This window comes from Bos taurus, chromosome 3 (assembly GCF_002263795.3).
Source record: "Bos taurus isolate L1 Dominette 01449 registration number 42190680 breed Hereford chromosome 3, ARS-UCD2.0, whole genome shotgun sequence".
NCBI classification, from domain to species: Eukaryota; Metazoa; Chordata; class Mammalia; order Artiodactyla; family Bovidae; genus Bos; species Bos taurus.
In genome coordinates this window covers 66,503,187-66,521,836 of record NC_037330.1, presented here as the reverse complement: position 1 = coordinate 66,521,836, position 18,650 = coordinate 66,503,187, and the positions used below count along the sequence as shown (strand labels likewise).

Here is an 18,650-nt window from a genome sequence, read left to right as displayed (position 1 = left end):
GAGTTGGTGATGGACAGGGAGGCCTGGCCTGCTGTGATTCATGGGGTTTCAAAGAGTCGGACACGACTGAGCGACTGATCTGATCTGATCTGATATCATAATTTACATGCGCTTCCTTGGTGGCTCAGACAGTAAAGAATCTGCCTGCAGTGAAGGATTCTCTGGTTCAATCCCCAAATCCGGAAAATCCCCTGGAGCAGGGAATGGCTACCCACTCTAGTATTCTTGCCTGGAGAATTCCAGGGACAGAGGAGCCTGGTCGGTTACAGTTTATGGGGTTGCAAAGAGTTGGACATAACTGAGTGACTAACATTTTTACTCTTCAGATCATAATTTATATACAGTGAAAATTTATATTTTATTTATATTTTAAAAATAGCTTTCAGGTATTATAAATAATGTGGTGATAGAGTTTTTTTTTATTTCACATTAGGGGAACACAAAATCCCCTAAAGACATACACATTCCAAAAAAATCCATCAATTTATCATCAGAAAAATATGATTTTATCTTATCTAAAAACTTAAGTGTAAAATAAAAAAACTTGACTTTTGTTATTTACTTTTATATACTTACAGACTGTGAAGGAAGGGAGTTGAGGGAAATAAAAGAGACTTCTAAGGTAAAGCAGAGAAATTGCAAAAAGACCAATTTGATAGGATGATGTGGTAGGCACATTCCTAAGATGGCTCCCAGGGATCCCACCTATTGGTATTCATGTCCTGGTGCAATTTTCTCCTTGAGAGTTGACTGGGCTTCATGAGTTAGTTCTAGACAATAGACTATGGCCGGACTTCTGAGATTGAGTTAAAAAATACTGCGACTTCCCTGTTGCTAACAGATCCTCTCTGTTGTCTTCTCTCATGCTTTGGTGAACAGCTGCTGAGTGGGCGAGGCACATGTGGCCAGGAGATGAGAGAAACTTCTGGCTCACAGGCAGCAAGGAATTGAGGTCTTTAGTCCAACTGCATGTGAGAAGCTGAATGCTCCAGCAACCATGGAGTGAGCTTGGGAAGTCAGTCCTTCCCGATTTGAACCTGTAGATCCTGGGCCAACCGCTTGACTGAGAGACCATGAAGCAGAGAGTCCAGATAAGCTGTGCCCAGACTCATGACCTATGGAGACTGTGAGCTGAAAATCTGCACTGTTTCCACCTGCTAAGTTTTGGAATAAATTGTCTTACATTTGACTAGAAAGAAAGGGCAAGAATGAGTTCAAAGATCATGGAAAAGAGGCTTGTACTTGATTTAATAGGAAACAGTAACTTGCTTTTTAGGTATCTTTTGCTGAATGGATGATACTGACTGTATTTAAACACTTTAAATCTATTTAAGCACCATAGAAAAGTTAGGAATATGGAAAAGTTCAAGGAAAAAATAAAAATCATGCATAATTTTACCACAAATACATAATTAAAATTATGTTGATACACATTTTTCAGTTCTTTCTCTCAAAGTTAAATTATTCTCTAATAGTATTTTATAATCTTGCTCCTAACCTAAACATGTACTATATTTTCCATTTCATATTCTTCTATCCATCTTTTAAATGACTGTACAGTTGCCCGTTGTTTAATATATTGCAATTTATTTAACCAAACCTCTATTAGTTGACATTAATACTATATTTTAATGCATGAAATTTGAACAGACCATAAGGAAGTCTGAGCCCCGAAGTGTTGATGCTTTTGAACTGTGGTATTGGAGAAGACTCTTGAGAGTCCCTTGGACTGTAAAGAGATCCAACAAATCAATCCTAAAGGAAATCAATCCTGAATATTCATTGGAAGAGTTGATGCTGAGCTTGAAGCTGAAATACTTTGGCCACCTGATGGGAACAGCTGATTCATTGGAAAAGACTCTGATGCTGGGAAAGATTGAAGGTATGAGGAGAAGGGGATAACAGAGGATGAGATGGTTGGGTGGCATAATCAACTCAATGGACATGAGTTTGAGTAAGCTCCAGGAGTTGGTGAAGGACAGGGAAGCCTGGAGAGCTGAAGTCCATGGGGTCACAAAGAGTGGGACACAACTGAGTGACTGCACAACAACAACAAATTCTTGTAGATGAGATGTTGGAGTTTGAAGAATCTCAAGGCAGTTTCCTCAGATGTAATAGTCTGGACTCTAGACGAGGAATTCTGCTCTTGCTCTGAAAGCTGTGAAATGATAGCTTTATTTAATTGGTGCTTTACATATATTGATGATAAAACTTTGGGTTTCTTCCCCCAAAATGTACTCTATGAAGTGAAAAGCTTTTTGGTTTGCTGTATATGTATTTGTATATATGCTATGAATAAATCTCAGTTGTTCAGTCACGTCCAACTTTTTGCGGCCCCGTGGCCTGTAGCTGACTAGATTCCACCGTCCATGGGATTTCCCAGGTAAGAATATTGGAGTGGATTGCTATTTCCTTCTCCAGGGGATCTTCCTGACCCAGGGATCAAGCCTGCATCTCTCTTTATATCTATATATCTGCAGGAGAATTCTTGGAGCTTTGAAGGAGTGTCTGACTTGTGATTGCATCAGAATTTCCATAATGCTACACGTAAAGTGAAACTGACCTTGCATTTCTAACAGCGCACAGGGATTAGATACGAGTGCTTCAAAAAGGACTTTTCAAGATGAAAAGCAAAGTGCAAATATTTGAAGGTGGTAGAAAGAAATATTAGAAAAGAATTACAAATGAACACTCTTCTTAATTAACCTAGAAAAATAACTAGCTTTTTAGAAAAAAAGAAAAAACCAGGTGGGTGGATGAATAAAAGAAAGCAGTAAAGTTCTTACACAGCTCATTTTTGATATGTCCTATTGCTCCAGTACTGTTGCTTGGAGAATCCCATGGACTGAGGAGCACGGCGGGCTGCAGTCCATAGGGTCACAGTTGGACACAACGGAAACAACTGAGCATGAGCACATTGCTCTAGGGAACAAAGTGTTTTCTTGACTTGAGCAAGCCCAGCAGGCCTTGGGAACTTCAGTTCAGTTCAGTCACTCAGTCGTGTCTGACTTTTTGAAACCCCATGAATCGCAGCATGCCAGGCCTCCCTGTCCATCACCAACTCCCGGAGTTCACTCAGACTCACATCCATCAAGTCAGTGATGCCATCCAGCCATCTCATCCTCTGTCGTCCCCTTCTCCTCCTGCCCCCAATCCCTCCCAGCATCAGAGTCCTTTCCAATGAGTCAACTCTTCGAATGAGGTGGCCAAAGTACTGGAGTTTCAGCTTTAGCATCATTCCCTCCAAAGAAATCCCAGGGCTGATCTCCTTCAGAATGGACTGGTTGGATCTCCTTGCAGTCTAGGGGACTTTTAGGAGTCTTCTCCAACACCACAGTTCAAAAGCATCAATTCTTTGGCACTCAGCTTTCTTCACAGTCCAACTCTCACATCCATACATGACCACAGGAAAAACCATAGCCTTGACTAGACGGACCTTTGTTGGCAAAGTAATGTCTCTGCTTTTGAATATGCTATCTAGGTTGTTCATAACTTTTCTTCCACTTGCTCTCATGTAAATCCTTCAATTTTGATGATCTAAAGAGGTCTTGGTGTCTCAGCCTGTGTACTTAGTGGGGCTGTAACCAAACCACATCATATCCCTTTTATTTATTTATTTTTGCCCACATGGCATATAGGATATTAGTTCCCTGACCAGGGATCAAACCTGTGCCACCTGCATTGGGAGTGTGGAGTCTTAACCACTGGACTGTCAGGGAAGTCCCTATGTGCCTTTCTGATTTTTTCTGTTCCCTCTGTTAGTTTATTTTTCTTCAAATATCCATTTATTAACTTAAAAAATTATTGAACAATTATTGAATTGTTATTGTAAGGCCTGTATTTTACCACATACAGGGTACATAAAGATGTGATTCCTGCCCTCAGGGAGCCTAAAAACTGAGACCTAGTCCTAACCCTTGCACTAATCCTTTGCTCTGAGCAGGAGAGTAGGGACTCATTGTTCTAGATTTTGTTCTCATAGTTCTAAGGTTTGCTTTCTTTTTCACCAGACGTTCTATTAACTGCTATTTTTAATTCTGTTATTAGTAATATTTCTTGCCACCTGATTTAAGTTTTCTTTTATGCCTCCTCCCTGGTGGCTCAGAAGGTAAAGCGTCTGCCTGCAATGCGGGAGACCTGGGTTTGATCCCTGGGTCGGGAAGATCTCTTGGAGAAGGAAATGACAACCTACTCCAGTACTGTTGCTTGGAAAATTCCGTGGACCGGAGGAGCCTGGTAGGCTACAGTCCATGGGGTCGCAAAGAGTCAGACACGACTGAGCAAGTTCATGTTCACTTTCACATTGTGCCTCCTCAGTACTCATTTCCCTGACTTTTTTTTCTTATCTTTATCTATACGGTAAATGTGGAAAAAAAATACTTATTTAAGTAATGTTTTTATTAGATAGGAGCTTAATCCTGACAGTATTAATTTCAGACTTATGTCTTAGTATATTTACAAGTTTCCTGAGGACACAGTAATTGAAAAATCTTCATTTAAAATCTAATTTAAAGTTTAAAAATAAGAGGTACAAATGTAAATGATATCCTGAAGGCAATGGCACCCCACTTCAGTACTCTTGCCTGGAAAATCCCGTGGATGGAGGAGCCTGGTGGGCTGCAGTCCATGGGGTCGCTAAGAGTCGAACACGCCTGAGCAACTTCACTTTCACTTTTCACTTTCATGCATTGGAGAAGGAAATGGCAACCCACTCCAGTGTTCTTGCCTGGAGAATCCCAGGGACAGAGGAGCCTAGTGGGCTGCCATCTGTGGGGTTGCACAGAGACTGAAACGACTTAGCAGCAGCAGCAGCAGCAGCAAGTGTTTGAGACTAAAAAGTACTTGGATTAAATCCCAGGCTAGTAAAGTATATAAATTATGAAGTTACTATAAAAAAGGTTTGAGAGAGGAAGGCTCATTTTAAATATAATTGTGACGATTAATTTTATGTGTCAACTTGACTGGACCATAGGGTGTGCAAATATTTGGTCAAACATATTTTGGGCATTTCTGTGAGGGTGTTTTCGGAGGAGAGTAACATTTTAATGGGTCGGGTGAAGCAGACTGACCTCTATAATGTGAGTCGGCATCATCCAATCAGTTAAAGGCCTAAACAGAACAAGAAGGCCAACCCTCACCCAAGTGAGGGAAAGTCATTAGCAGACGGTCTTTGGACTTCATAGCTACCATCAGCTTTCCTGGGCCTGTGCCTGCTGGGCTTGGGACTAGAGATGCATCATTTCTCCTGGGTCTCAAGCCTGCCAGTCCACACTGCAGATTTGGCCTTATCAGCCTCTGTTTTCATGTGAGCCAACTTCCATAATAAATATATACATATTCACACATACATATATCCTATTGGTTCTGTTTTTTTGGAGAATGATGAGTAATACAATAATGTATGTAGCATTTGCTAACAGTATGCTTATTTTAGTACTTTATACAGTGTAGATGCTCAAAAAGTAGTTGATTAATTGACTTATTAATCATTATGCTCATGGGCTTCACAGTCATATAAATAGTTTTGGACTCTGGTCCTGCTATTTACTAACTGTGTGAACTTTACTAACTGTGTGAACTTGGTCAGTTCTGTTCCTCAGTTTCTCCATATTTAATACCAAGATAATATTAACTTCCATGTAAAGTTGTTGTGAGGATTAAATGAAATAGTGACAGAAAAGGAAAGCAGAAGCTTTGATGAAAGCTTGGACCATTTACTTTGCTAACAAAGGTCCATCTAGTCAAAGCTATGGTTTTTCCAGTAGTCATGTATGAATGTAAGAGTTGAACTATAAAGAAAGCTGAGCACTGAAGAATTGATGCTTTTGAACTGTGTTTTCGAGAAAAGTCTTGAGAGTCCCTTGGACTGCAAGGAAATCAAACCAATCAATGTTAAAGGAAATCAGTCCTGAATATTCATTGGAGGGACTGATGCTAAAGCTGAAACTCCAATATTTTGGCCACCTGATGCAAAGAACTGACTCATTGAAAAAGACCCTGATGCTAGGAAAGGTTGAAGGCGGGAGGAGAAGGGGACGACAGAGGATGAGATGGTTGGATGGCATCACTGACTCGATGGACATGAGTTTGAATAAGCTCTGGGAGTTGGTGATGGACAGGGAAGCCTGGCGTGCTGCAGTCCATGGAGTCCCAAAGAGTTGGACATGACTGAGTGAATGAACTGAACTGAACTGGACCATTTACATCCATTCTGGGCCTTCCTTGTGACCAACAGTTCTATTTATTCATAGAACATGGGGCAGGGTGTGTTTAGTTTTATAGATGCTTTCAGAAAAGACTATGGCCTCCATGGCATTTTATAGTCTGCAGTGGATCCAGTTCAGCCTTCCCTATCTGATGAAGCTAACAAATTCGTGTTTGTCTTGATACCAGTCATAACAGGTCAGTGCTCTGAAAGTACTAATTCTGAACTCATATAGTATGAAAATTGATTTTTTAAATATAAAACTTTTTTCTGCATTATCCCATCAATTGGAATTGAGGAAACACGCAATGACAAAACGCTTCTAAGAATTCAGGAACACTTTTAAGTGAATTTATATAAGAAACTCAGATACTGCTCAAGGTCCCCTGAAGATCAGATTAAATTAGGCTTGAGCTCTATTTCTAGGATCTGTAACAGGCAAAGTGCTACTCACGATTCCTTGAGTTTCCCCTCTTTAATGCCTCATGCTTCCTTTTACTCCTACTATTTTTTTTTTTCTATTTCAAATGAGCCCAAGGGCCAAATCCAGAAGCTCAGCCCCTTAACCATTTCCCACAAAAAAGTAACCATACACAGAATTTTATGAACGTGGTAGCTTTCTAAAGATCTGAGCAATCCTATTGTTCACTACGAAGCCTATGCCATTGTGCTGACTCTACCACCTCTCTTTTCTGCTCAAGGCTTTCAAAGCCCATGCTCCTGCCATGATCACACGCACTGATCATGTGCACCCATGATGGTGATGAGTAGAGTCCCATCTCTGCCTCTGACAGCTCTTCCTATGTGAGAAGCTACATCAGCCTACCTGGCTCCTCCAACCTGTCGTACATTCTGTTACTCATCAGTGAAATATCTACATGTTTGTGTCAAATGGTAGCACGTACGTGTAGGTATATCCACAGGCAAGATTTGCTGTTCCTGTTTAACATCTCCTTATAATAATTACCGTTGTCAAGGGGCTCCAGAACCCAACAGATTGGGACTACTTCCACAAAAATCTCTCTACTATCCATATACTTTACGGAGATGTTATCCATGGATTGATTTATTTATATTTTCTTTCTTGTCTGCTCTTGTTAACAAAAACTTAAAGTTCACCTCAGTTAAATAAACTTATGCATACTAAAACTTTTAGCTTCTAACTCTCTTATGACATCATTGTGGGAACCTTATCGTCAATATTTTCTCCTCGCCTACCTATCCTCACTCCAAAATTTGCTAATGGTATTGATATTCAAAAGGGAGGCGGTCACCCATTTTCTTCTTTCTGATTGTTCAAGAGCAAATGCTGAACATGATATTTTGAAAGTTAATAGAGATTCTTCCAGAAAAGATTCCTTTACAGTACAGAAAACTTGGAGATTTCAATCTTTTCTAACCAGTAAACTACTGTCTATTGAACTTTCTTAATTTTTGTGAAACAAGTAAGCATTATTTTTATTTTCTTGTTCATTATTACTGAATCCTCTTACACAGTTGCCCTCCTCCCATGAGAAAACATGATATATCAACCAACATTTAGGCTCTGGACCAAAGCATACAGTGACTACTGATATGTGCTGAGGCAGCATCCTCAGGGAGTGAGTTGTGGGCTTAAAATTCTAAATTCAGAAAATACCTATTGAACATCCACTATGTACCTACAAAGTGCCATACCTGGTACTGGGAATATAAAAAATGACTAGAAATGTTCCTGGTTCTCAGGGGGTTTACAGTTTAGTCTCCACAGAAAAGACAGCAAGTGAGAAAATAGCTATGCTACATGGCAGAGAATGGTAACTTCCTGAGAGGCAGTAAGAGCTGATGGGAGCTCAGAGAGGGAACAGTCCACCCCATTGGCACCAGAGATGATTTCATGGGTGAAATTTTAGTAGCACTTTAAACGGTGCCCAGCAATAGGTCATAGAGAATTTGAGGCAGAGGGCAAGGCATGGAAGTGGAAAAGTGGAGCTTGGGTATGAGAGCAAGTAATTGTGTGAAGAAAAGTAGTAAGATTTCATCCTTCAAAGGCAGACTGGGTCTGATCAAGAATGATCTTCATTATTGGGTTAAGGAAATTCAGTTGCTCCTGATTCTTTCTCAACCTTTGTAGTTCTGGTGGTTTCTATTTTTATAATAGCATGTGCCCTCATGTATCCTGGTTAAGCTGTCTATGTCCCTACCAATTGTCTTAGTCTGTGAGTGATTCTAAGTCCTGGTAAATCATTTATTTATCTTCCAACCATAGACACCTGCAGGATACTTGCCACATAGAGGGAGCTTGACAAATGTGGCATTAAATGAAGACCATCTCATTATGTTCTGTTGCATGAATGTCATTCATTGTCTGGAAACATACCACACATGTGTGTGTGTATGCGTGCATATACACAGTTTCATAAAGAAGCAGGTTTAAAATTTTTTTTTAAATCTTTTTTAAAAAACTTCTTTAAAATAACCTAAAAAGAAGAATTTTTCTTCTCGAGGTTATTGATTCTTAATTTTCTTATTGAATTCAGCAGGGTCCATTTTGGTATGAGTTGTAGCTTTAGCAGACTGCAAAAGCTGTCGTCAGCTTAGTGATCACATTTCATGTTCTCAATTTTGGGGGGCAACAGCCAAAGGCTTTTTCAGGTTAAAATAATGTTTATTTGGCAGTACAGTTTACCTAGAAGTTTAAAACGTTTTTGATCTGTTAGTTTCTAGTCAGTTCCACATGCCAGTATTTATATTCAAAGTTTTGCCTAGATGTTCTCAAGTTTATTTATTTGCCTCCTTGCCCCTATGTCCTTCTGTTTCAGCTTGATGGTGGTTACCTTGAGGACAGTAGGTTTGGGTGGAAGCCACACCATAATGTAATCTTTGCACTAACACTGAGGTTTTGAGATAATTTAATGGTTAATTCTTACTGATTGCTAATCATAGAACAAAAAGTAATACCATATTAAAATATATCATCCTCAGTAAATTAATATGCACTTAGAAAATCTAATGGTTTTAGGTAAAATATAGCATATGAAACTTTCATATAAAATATATCTTATGAAAATTAAAATTTCAGATTTTGAATAGAAATCTCTTAAAATATTATGAAAAATATTCATTATTCTGAAACAGTGTCAGAAAAGAAGACCCAAATTCCTCTAAAACAATTAGTTCTAGTTAGCTATCCAGTTGCTGTTTTTGGTAAAGTTAACAAGAAAACATATTTACAATTTTAGATGGCAATCATAGGCCAAGTAATTAGGACTGAAGAAGTATTGTTGACATACAAATTAGGTTGACTGTTATATTTTCAAAAACAGTGTTCTTTCACTCATTTAAATTAACAAAAATTACAACATGCTTAAATCTTAGTCCAGTGTTCTAAAAATGTTTGGAAATATTTTTTTTAGTTTTTAGTACTGAAATCCATCCTAATGCCTTTAGCAATAGTGACTGTAACCAAATGAAATTAGTATTTTGTGGTTTTAATAGTTTATAATGCTTAATTATATTTGAAGGTGTGATGAGACAGCCCCATCTTTCCATTTGGGACTATGGTCTAAAATCACAGTCTTGTGCAGTGGACATACATTCTTTTTGTAAAACCATAAGGTAATGCACTCTTCAAAAAATATATGCTGACAGAAGGGAAGAATACTTTTCTGAAATTCAGCTTCACATATTGAACAAATATCACCCACATCTGAATAAGTCACTCCATAACTTGGTTGTGTAAAAAATATTCACAAACCTATCTGAAAGTTCTTAGATTTCCAAAAAATCCAAAAGCTTTAAAATGAGGTAGAATAAAGCAACTAATATCTAAAGAACCTATTTAATTATACTGTTAAACTCCCTGAGGCAAATAAGGTAATAAAACCAAAACTGGTAGGGGATAAAATTCAGTAAAACTGACTTAATTCTTCTAAGAGCATATCCCAGGAACCCTTGACTTTAAAAAGCATGATGAAAGAAGGCACCACTATAATAAGACTTTTTGAGCCATGAAAAGCAATTTCAAAATGAAGTCTGTAATTCCAATAATCCAAAGTACTTCTGAGAAGTTCAAATGATCCAAAATAGGATTTTAAAAAGATTAAGTTGTAATAAAGAGACCAAGAATGAAAGAGAATGGAAAATCCTGCTAAGAATACCAGTAACTAAGCTTACTGGATTTTGAGCACATTTTTCTTAGAAAAGCCTGGTTTGAAAATTATTTAGAGGCCCAGTTCCAAGAGAAATTTCACACTTTTCTGGAGTTTGGATTTTCAGCATATCCTTTAGACATGGCATTTGTCTGGGTATGAATCTCTAGATATGGATCTCCAGAATGAAGGCAAGGTCCTTCCTGTCCATCTGGTTGCAAAGGCACTTTGGGAGGTTAGGCAGCCTCAGGGCCTGCAGTTCCTGGAGGACTGGCATGGCCCCGGTATGCTTTTTCTCTGATCCAAATTTCTTTGCATTAGGACTGTGTTTCCTCTCATGATGAGTGGATGGAGGCCCCATAGTGCTGTCAGGGACAGCAGGAGACAAGACTCAATTTATTCAGATTGCTGCAACAGAGCCTGCTGGGACCAGAAACTGAAGCTGGAGAAGGAGGGGTCCAGAAAGGAGAGTGGATGAATCAGGGGAGTCACTAAGTCGTCCTTCTGTAGCAGTGGCATGGTCAAGTCAGAGCTTGAGGGGAGTCTGCTGTGAGGGACCGCTAAGGGGGCAAGTGTAGAAGTTTGTGCAAGGCTGGGACCTGGTCCTAGATTCCAGCCTTTGGTCAGCAGAGGAGGCAGACAGGATGAACAGCTGGCCCTGAAGGCTGTAGTGTGGGGAAGGAGGAAGAGGGCAGACTGGCATCTGCCACTTTTCTGGGTCTGCCTCACCTTACCTCTAACTGTGACGACCTTCAGAGCATAAGGGCTGCAGCTTCCTTTCACTTGTGAAATCATATGCAAATTCGTGCAAGTTTCTAGCACAGGAGGTGGGAGGGAGGTTCAGAATGGGGAACACATGTACACCCATGGCTGATTCATGTGAATGTATGGCAAAAACCACCACAATATTGTAAAGTAATTAAAAAAGAAAAGAACCACATCTAACTCAGAATTAAATAGGGAAGGGGATTCTAAAATGTGGTTACAACTTAAGATTCACACAAAATAAAGCCATTTTATGTTTGGTCTCTCTGCATCACCTTCTTCAACCAACCAGCCACTAACTCCTGTTGATTTGATATCATTATTTCTGTGTTACGAACCCTTCCTGTCTCTGCCACTGCCCTTTTCTATTTCAACTCTTCCTACATTTTATGTCTGGAGTACCTTATTAGCCTCCTTACTTGCAACTACACTAAATCTGGCCATGTAGGTCAGGCGCTGTACCATGTCAAAGGTGCCATTTCATGACTCTTCCTAGCTTGTAGAGGATACAACACATATAACTATATGTAGTGGTTCCATCTCATATGTAGCCCTGTTTCTTCCCCTCAGTAACTTGTGCCATCCTTTTGAAAGGCACAGCGGACCATGTCATTCTCCAAAATTCTTGGCCTCCCATCACCTCCCAGGTCAAATTATAACTCCTAGCATAGTATAAAATCCGTTTATGCTGAGCAGATGAGTTGTGGCTCTGGAATAAGAATTTCTAAACTGAAATCTTATCTTAGTCATTTGTGAAATATACAACCCTCGGCAAGTCACTTAGTCTCCCTGGGCTTGTTTCTTTGTGAGATGGAAGAGGAGGGTAAGAATAGCCTTTTTGTCATCAATTTTTGTCAGCATTCATTGAGGATAAAGATGGAATATTCTTTCCGTAATGCAGTCTCTCACCATTGTCTGTCCTCTCCCCTACTCTGAACTGAACCTCTTATAGCGGTTCTCCACCTTGTGGCCCATCCTGCCTCTGTGCCTTTATACACAAGCTCCCCTGAATTACCCTTGTTTTCTTTTCCTGGCTAGAACCTGCTCATTCTCCAGGATTCAGCGATTCATCACTTCCTCCTGGAAGCCTCCTCTGATTCCCTCAGACTCAGTGCCTGTCTTAGTGCTTGATTATATCACAGTGCATTCTCTTTAATACTTACCTATCTCCCTCATTATGTAAGCTGTAGACTGTCTCCTCTGCTGGACCATAAACTATAGACTAGGGGTTCCCAACCCCTGGGCCCCACAGACTGATTCTGGTCTGTGGCCTGTTAGGAAATGGGGCGCACAGCAGGAAATGAGTGATGGGCAAGTGAGTGAAGCTTTATCTATATTTAGAGCCACTCCCCTCTGCTAACATTATCACCTGAGCTCCATGTCCTGTCACATCAGCAGTGGCATTAGATTCTTATAGGAGCCTGAACCCTAACCCTAAGTCAAGGCAGAATATCCTGAGATTGCCACAAAATAGAAATAAAGTATACAATAAATGTAATGCACTTGAATTAACCCTAAATCATCCCATGACCCAGTCCATGGAAAAGTTGTCCATGGAAACTGGTCCCGTTGTCAAAAAGGTTGGGGACCACTGCTATAGACCATGTTTTCCTTGAGGGTAGGAACTATTTTTGGAGAAGGAAATGGCACCCCACTCCAGTACTCTTGCCTGGAAAATCCTATGGATGGAGGAGCCTGGTAGGGTGCAGTCCATGGGGTCACTAGGAGTCAGACACGACTGAGTGACTTCACTTTCATTTTCACTTTTATGCATTGGAGAAGGAAATGGCAACCCACTCCAGTGTTCTTGCCTGTAGAATCTCAGGGATGGGGGAGCCTGTTGGGCTGCTGTCTCTGGGGTCACACAGAGTCGGACATGACTGAAGCGACTTAGCAGCAGCAGCAGGAACTATTTTACTTGCCTTTATCCTTAGCTCCAAATGTAGTTAAGTTCTTAAGGATGTTAGTAGGCTCTTAAAAATGTCTATTGAATTAATGAATGGTGATGAATGATGAGAGCTCTCATCATTTTTGTTATGGAGAAACATAAAGATGATATAGGAAAGATTTGGGAACAGCATAATAGCAGGAATCCTAGAATTCTGAAATTTAATGATTTGGTGATTTTCTTAATAGAAAGAATGGCTGAAGTCATTTTTGTTAAGCCATTGTTTATGAGTGACTGTTCAATATCCACTGCTTTATGACCTTTTATAAAACTACTATTGAATAAACCATAAAAGTTCTTTGAAGAGTATTCTGTTTGTCAGTGGTAATACCAAAAAATATAAAGTAGCTATTCTTGGCAAGTTATGGATCAACATCCTGGAACTGTTAGTTCCATAACGTCTGTATAAGTTCAATCATTTTGACATTGCAACTTGCCTGAGTCATTAGTTTATACCTGAAGTTTCTGATGGCAATCTAAAAGCTTCTGCACAACAAAGGAAACTATAAGCAAGGTGAAAAGACAGGCTTCAGAATGGGAGAAAATAATAGCAAATGAAGCAACAGACAAACAACTAATCTCAAAAATATCCAAGCAACTCCTACAGCTCAATTCCAGAAAAATAAATGACCCAATCAAAAAATGGGCCAAAGAACTAAATAGACATTTCTCCAAAGAAGACATACAGATGGCTAACAAACACATGAAAAGATGCTCAACATCACTCATTATCAGAGAAATGCAAATCAAAACCACTATGAGGTACCATTTCACGCCAGTCAGAATGGCTGCGATCCAAAAGTCTACAAGCAATAAACGCTGGAGAGGGTGTGGAGAAAAGGGAACCCTCTTACATTGCTGGTGGGAATGCAAACTAGTACAGCCACTATGGAGAACAGTGTGGAGATTCCTTAAAAAACTGGAAATAGAACTGCCTTATGATCCAGCAATCCCACTGCTGGGCATACACACTGAGGAAACCAGAAGGGAAAGAGACACGTGTACCCCAATGTTCATCGCAGCACTGTTTATAATAGCCAGGACATGGAAACAACCTAGATGTCCATCAGCAGATGAATGGATAAGAAAGCTGTGGTACATATACACAGTGGAGTATTACTCAGCCATTAAAAAGAATACATTTGAATCAGTTCTAATGAGGTGGATGAAACTGGAGCCTATTATACAGAGTGAAGTAAGCCAGAAGGAAAAACACCAATACAGTATACTAATGCACATATATGGAATTTAGAAAGATGGTAACAATAACCCTGTATACGAGACAGCAAAAGAGACACTGATGTATAGAACAGGCTTATGGACTCTGTGGGAGAGGGAGAGGGTGGGATGATTTGGGAGAATGGCATTGAAATATGTATAATATCATATATGAAACGAGTCGCCAGTCCAGGTTCAATGCATGATACTGGATGCTTGGGGCTGGTGCACTGGGATGACCCAGAGGGATGGTGGGGGGAGGGAAGAGGGAGGAGGGTTCAGGATGGGGAACACATGTATACCTGTGGCGGATTCATTTTGATATATGGCAAAACTAATACAATTATGTAAAGTTTAAAAATAAAATAAAATTAAAAAAAAAAGAACAAGTAGTTACATTTTTATCCAAAATTTAAAATTTATATGTGTTGAATATGTAATGAAATAAGATACATCCAGAAATTTCTGGATCAATAATCAAGTTTCTTAAGATTTGGAATAAAAATGTCAATGCATGGACTAAATATCAGAAGATACTAAATCTGAGAACTTCTATGGGCAATAAACCTTGGTCTTTTCTGAAAACCCATCTCTTCTTCAAATAGGTTCTTGTTTTGGCCCAAGTAAAAGTTTTAATAAATATGGAAATGATCACTCTTAACATCAGCATCATGCTTTGTCAGGCTTATGATGCTGACTACTACTCCATGCATCATAATTTCAAGATTAAGAAGAGCGACTTGCTTGAGTATGTTTGCATCTTACAAATGAATAAGAATATGAAGCTCTTACTAGGGAAATGGATAAAGGGCGTATGAAAGCAGTCAGAAGATAAGAAATAAAAATGGCCAATACTTATATGGAACAATTTACACAAGGAGAAATGCAAACCAAACAACGTGATACCATTTGAACCTGTCACAATAACAAAAGGTGTGAAGAGGAAGCACTTTCATCATTGCTGTTGGGAGTATGTCTGTACCACCTTTCTCTGCAGTTGGATAGTATGTGTGCAAAGTTTCAGAAATGCTTTCAGCTTTGACTAGGAATCCCACTTTTAGGAGGCTTTGGAATGTCTGCCTGTGGAGAGCATATGCTCTCATCAGCTTCCTGCAGGGGGCGCTTTTATGGGAAGGCGTTCCTCCACTGGGAAGGCTGAGGTTTCCCAGCCCTGTCTGTGCATTTTTGGGAAATTCTGTTTAATTCCAGCTTCTGCTTTAGGAATCTCAAAGGGTTGCATACCTGACCCATGTTCTTTATGCAATTTAAATCAAAACTAAGGTTGATATCTTGATTTCCACCTGTCAGTCTCCTCTTTATTGCTCAAATAGCCTTGAATTGGGGCTTCCTGATGCCTGCAAGAAATCACAATAACAACAAAATAGAATTCAAACATTAAAAAACATGGGATGGATTTAAAAGGTGTGTCAATAAAATTGGATATGATGTAGCAATTCAAAACAATCCATTGTTGCCCATATTGACACATAGATTCTAATATAGTACTTCATGTATAAACACACTTATTATATCTATGTATACAGTTTGCTCTTTTCCTCTCTCTTTTCTCATCTCTATTTTAGAAAGTTTCTGTAATGACATAAAATAGGTTCATTACATGTTTGCTTCTGTATAGGCTTCCCTGGGTCTGGAAGATTCCCTTGAGAAGGGAATGGCTACCCACTCCAGTATTTTGCGTTTCCCTGGTGGCTCAGATGGTAAAGAATCCACCTGCAATGTGGGAGACCTGGGTTCAATCCCTGGGTCAGGAAGATCCCCTGGAGGAGGGCATAGAGACCCACCCCAGTATTCTTGCCTGGAGAATCCCATGGACAGAAGAGCCTGGTGGGCTACAGACTATGGGGTCGCATAGAGTCAGACATAACTGAGCAATTAATGTTTTCAGTTTTTTCAGGCTGTTTTCACCACTGTGCTTTCTGTGTTCATGGTGGCTAGTGTGTGCTTTCCCTTCTTCTTTTGTCTTGATTTTCTTGGTGGCATGAGCAGGGTCTTGGCCACAAGGAGGCGATCTGGAATTGGGTCATCTCTTTCCATCTGGACACCTCCTTACATGGACGCTCACACAGGAACCAGCCCCCTCATGATCTGTGGCTACTGACTCCATTCCTTTCCATTTTCTGCAGAGCCTCACCTGGTCAGAAAGGAACGTAGGCCGAAATGAGACCATATTCATCCTGTTCCCCCGCTGCCCCATTTGGTCTCCTTCCTGGGAAGATGGGCTGAAGTCTGAGAAGAGCCAGTGCCTCAGACATCTTGGGGCCATTGAGGGGTGGGAGAATTCTTCTACTCAAGAAAATAAAACTGTAGATACTAACAAGCCCAGGGTGAGCTGGTGCAGATAAAGACCTCTAATTCATGGAGGTGCCCAAATCATCATTATTCTCAATGGCTCCTGGGAAATGGAATTTTCCACACAAGTTAAGTTTCTAGATAACTAGCATTTACTACCTCAAAAATGTATACTATTTTTCTTCATCATTTTTAATGGAAATCTTACTGAAGGGCTTTCAATTTATTTCCGCAAGCCTTCAATATTTTCTTGATATGCAGTCTCATTCTTACGAAGAACATGTCTTATTGTGCTGTGGAATGGTGATGTTCTCTGAGTCCACAGAAACAGGTAGTCCCAAAGAGCAGCTCCGTGTTGTACCTTCACGGTCATGGCCTACTTTCCCTGCTGACAGCTGTTCCATCTGACCATCTGTGTGATGTGGTTGAGACTATGCTATGTCAAAAAAGCATTTGGTTGGGAATGGCTCTGATTAGTAGCAAGGTTCAGCATCTTGTGGCAAACATTTCTGTTGCTCTAAGGCCATTTTCACTTAGTTCTGAGTTTGCAGCTGGGTTTCGGCCACTTAGTTATAGTGGTCAGTGGTCTGACCTTGTTGAAGGGGCTATTCTTATACTTTGCAACAAAATTTATAGTCAGCTTTTTGACAACGAAATTAAAATTCACAGTTTTCCTTTACAATCAGGCTTCCTTATAGATTAACAATCACTTACATTATAATTTTAGGAACTGTGGTTCAAACAAATGAAGTCAAGTTTCTAATCTTGTTGTCAATGAAATGCTTATCAAACTTCAAGATCTGTTGCTGAGACTGTAACTAGAAATCATAAGATATTTCTAAAAGAATTTTAAAGGGATAATTAAATGATCATGCATTCGTTTATTTAATAACTCTATTCAATTCAATTAAGAAAGTTCTCTTGTTGATTTTCCTATTGACTAAAGTATAAAATACAGTTATTTTAACATTGTATCGTTTAGTTTAATCACCTAAAAAAAATGCCCCAAACATAGTAGTTTAAAATGAAAAAAGTTTTATGATTTTCTATGGTCAGTGGGCAGCTCTTTCAGTCTGGGTTATCTTGGCTTGAGCTGAATGGTCACATGTCTGGGATGGTTGGAATGACTGGACCCTCTGCCCACCAAGTGGTTTTATCCTTCAGGAGGATAGCCTGGGTATACCCACATGGCAGCAGAAGGTTTTCTAGCAGCAAGAGAGGAGAAACCCCAAAGTACATATATTTTTTAAGCCTTTGCCTATGTCACATTTACTAATGTCTCGGTCAAAGCAAGTCATGTTGGCTTGAGAGTAGGGGTACAAGGAGGCATAACTCATGGGAGTCATTACTGCATTCATCTATCAAAGCATGTTCCAAGCTGTCATTCTAACCCTGCAGTCCCTAAACTGTGAGGGAGGTGGCCTGGGACACCACAGTGAATTCTCAGGGACTGTTGCAGGATAGTTCACCATTTTGAGGGAAACATAATTATATTCTAAGACTGCTGGACATCACAAAAACTACTAGCTTGATGCAGGTCACAATGTCAACATCATAATGATAAGCTCCTTTTGGTGTTGTTGTATCTTTGCAAAGTGGATTTTTGGTGGTTTCTGTGATTAAAAGCAAGCACTGCATGAAAATGATTGTAAAGCAGGACGTGAGTATGGTGGTGTCCAAGTTGGTTCCAAGATTGCAGAAGTTGTGTGGTCCCAACAGGTGCATATGTCCTGCTATTAAGTAAATGTGGTTAAAAAACAAAATATTATTTAAAATTTTGTATTACTTTTAAATATTTTTAAATGTATTGCTTTTAAAATATAATTAAATTGTTAGGACATACATACTTACAAATTTATTTGGATCTAGCTACTTAATTAATGGAACTATTAAGTATTTCTTTTGGTCCAGGGGCACTGTGAAAAAATGAACAAAATACTAAGGATGCCATGAACCAGGAAAGGTTGTGAACTATTGTTATAAATTTACTTATTTTTTTTTTTTTACTGCTTATAAGAAAAGAAAGTCAAAAAGGAAAGCTCGTTTTTGGGAAAGATGAATGGATTCGATTTTG

At 39.5% G+C, this 18,650-nt stretch overlaps 1 pseudogene; it reads right to left on the bottom strand.

The window, feature by feature from the left end:
- Positions 1-9,671: 9,671 nt before the first annotated feature.
- LOC100140103 (E3 ubiquitin-protein ligase RNFT1-like) lies at positions 9,672-10,424 on the bottom strand (annotated as a pseudogene).
- Between the last annotated feature and the right edge of the window lie 8,226 nt (positions 10,425-18,650).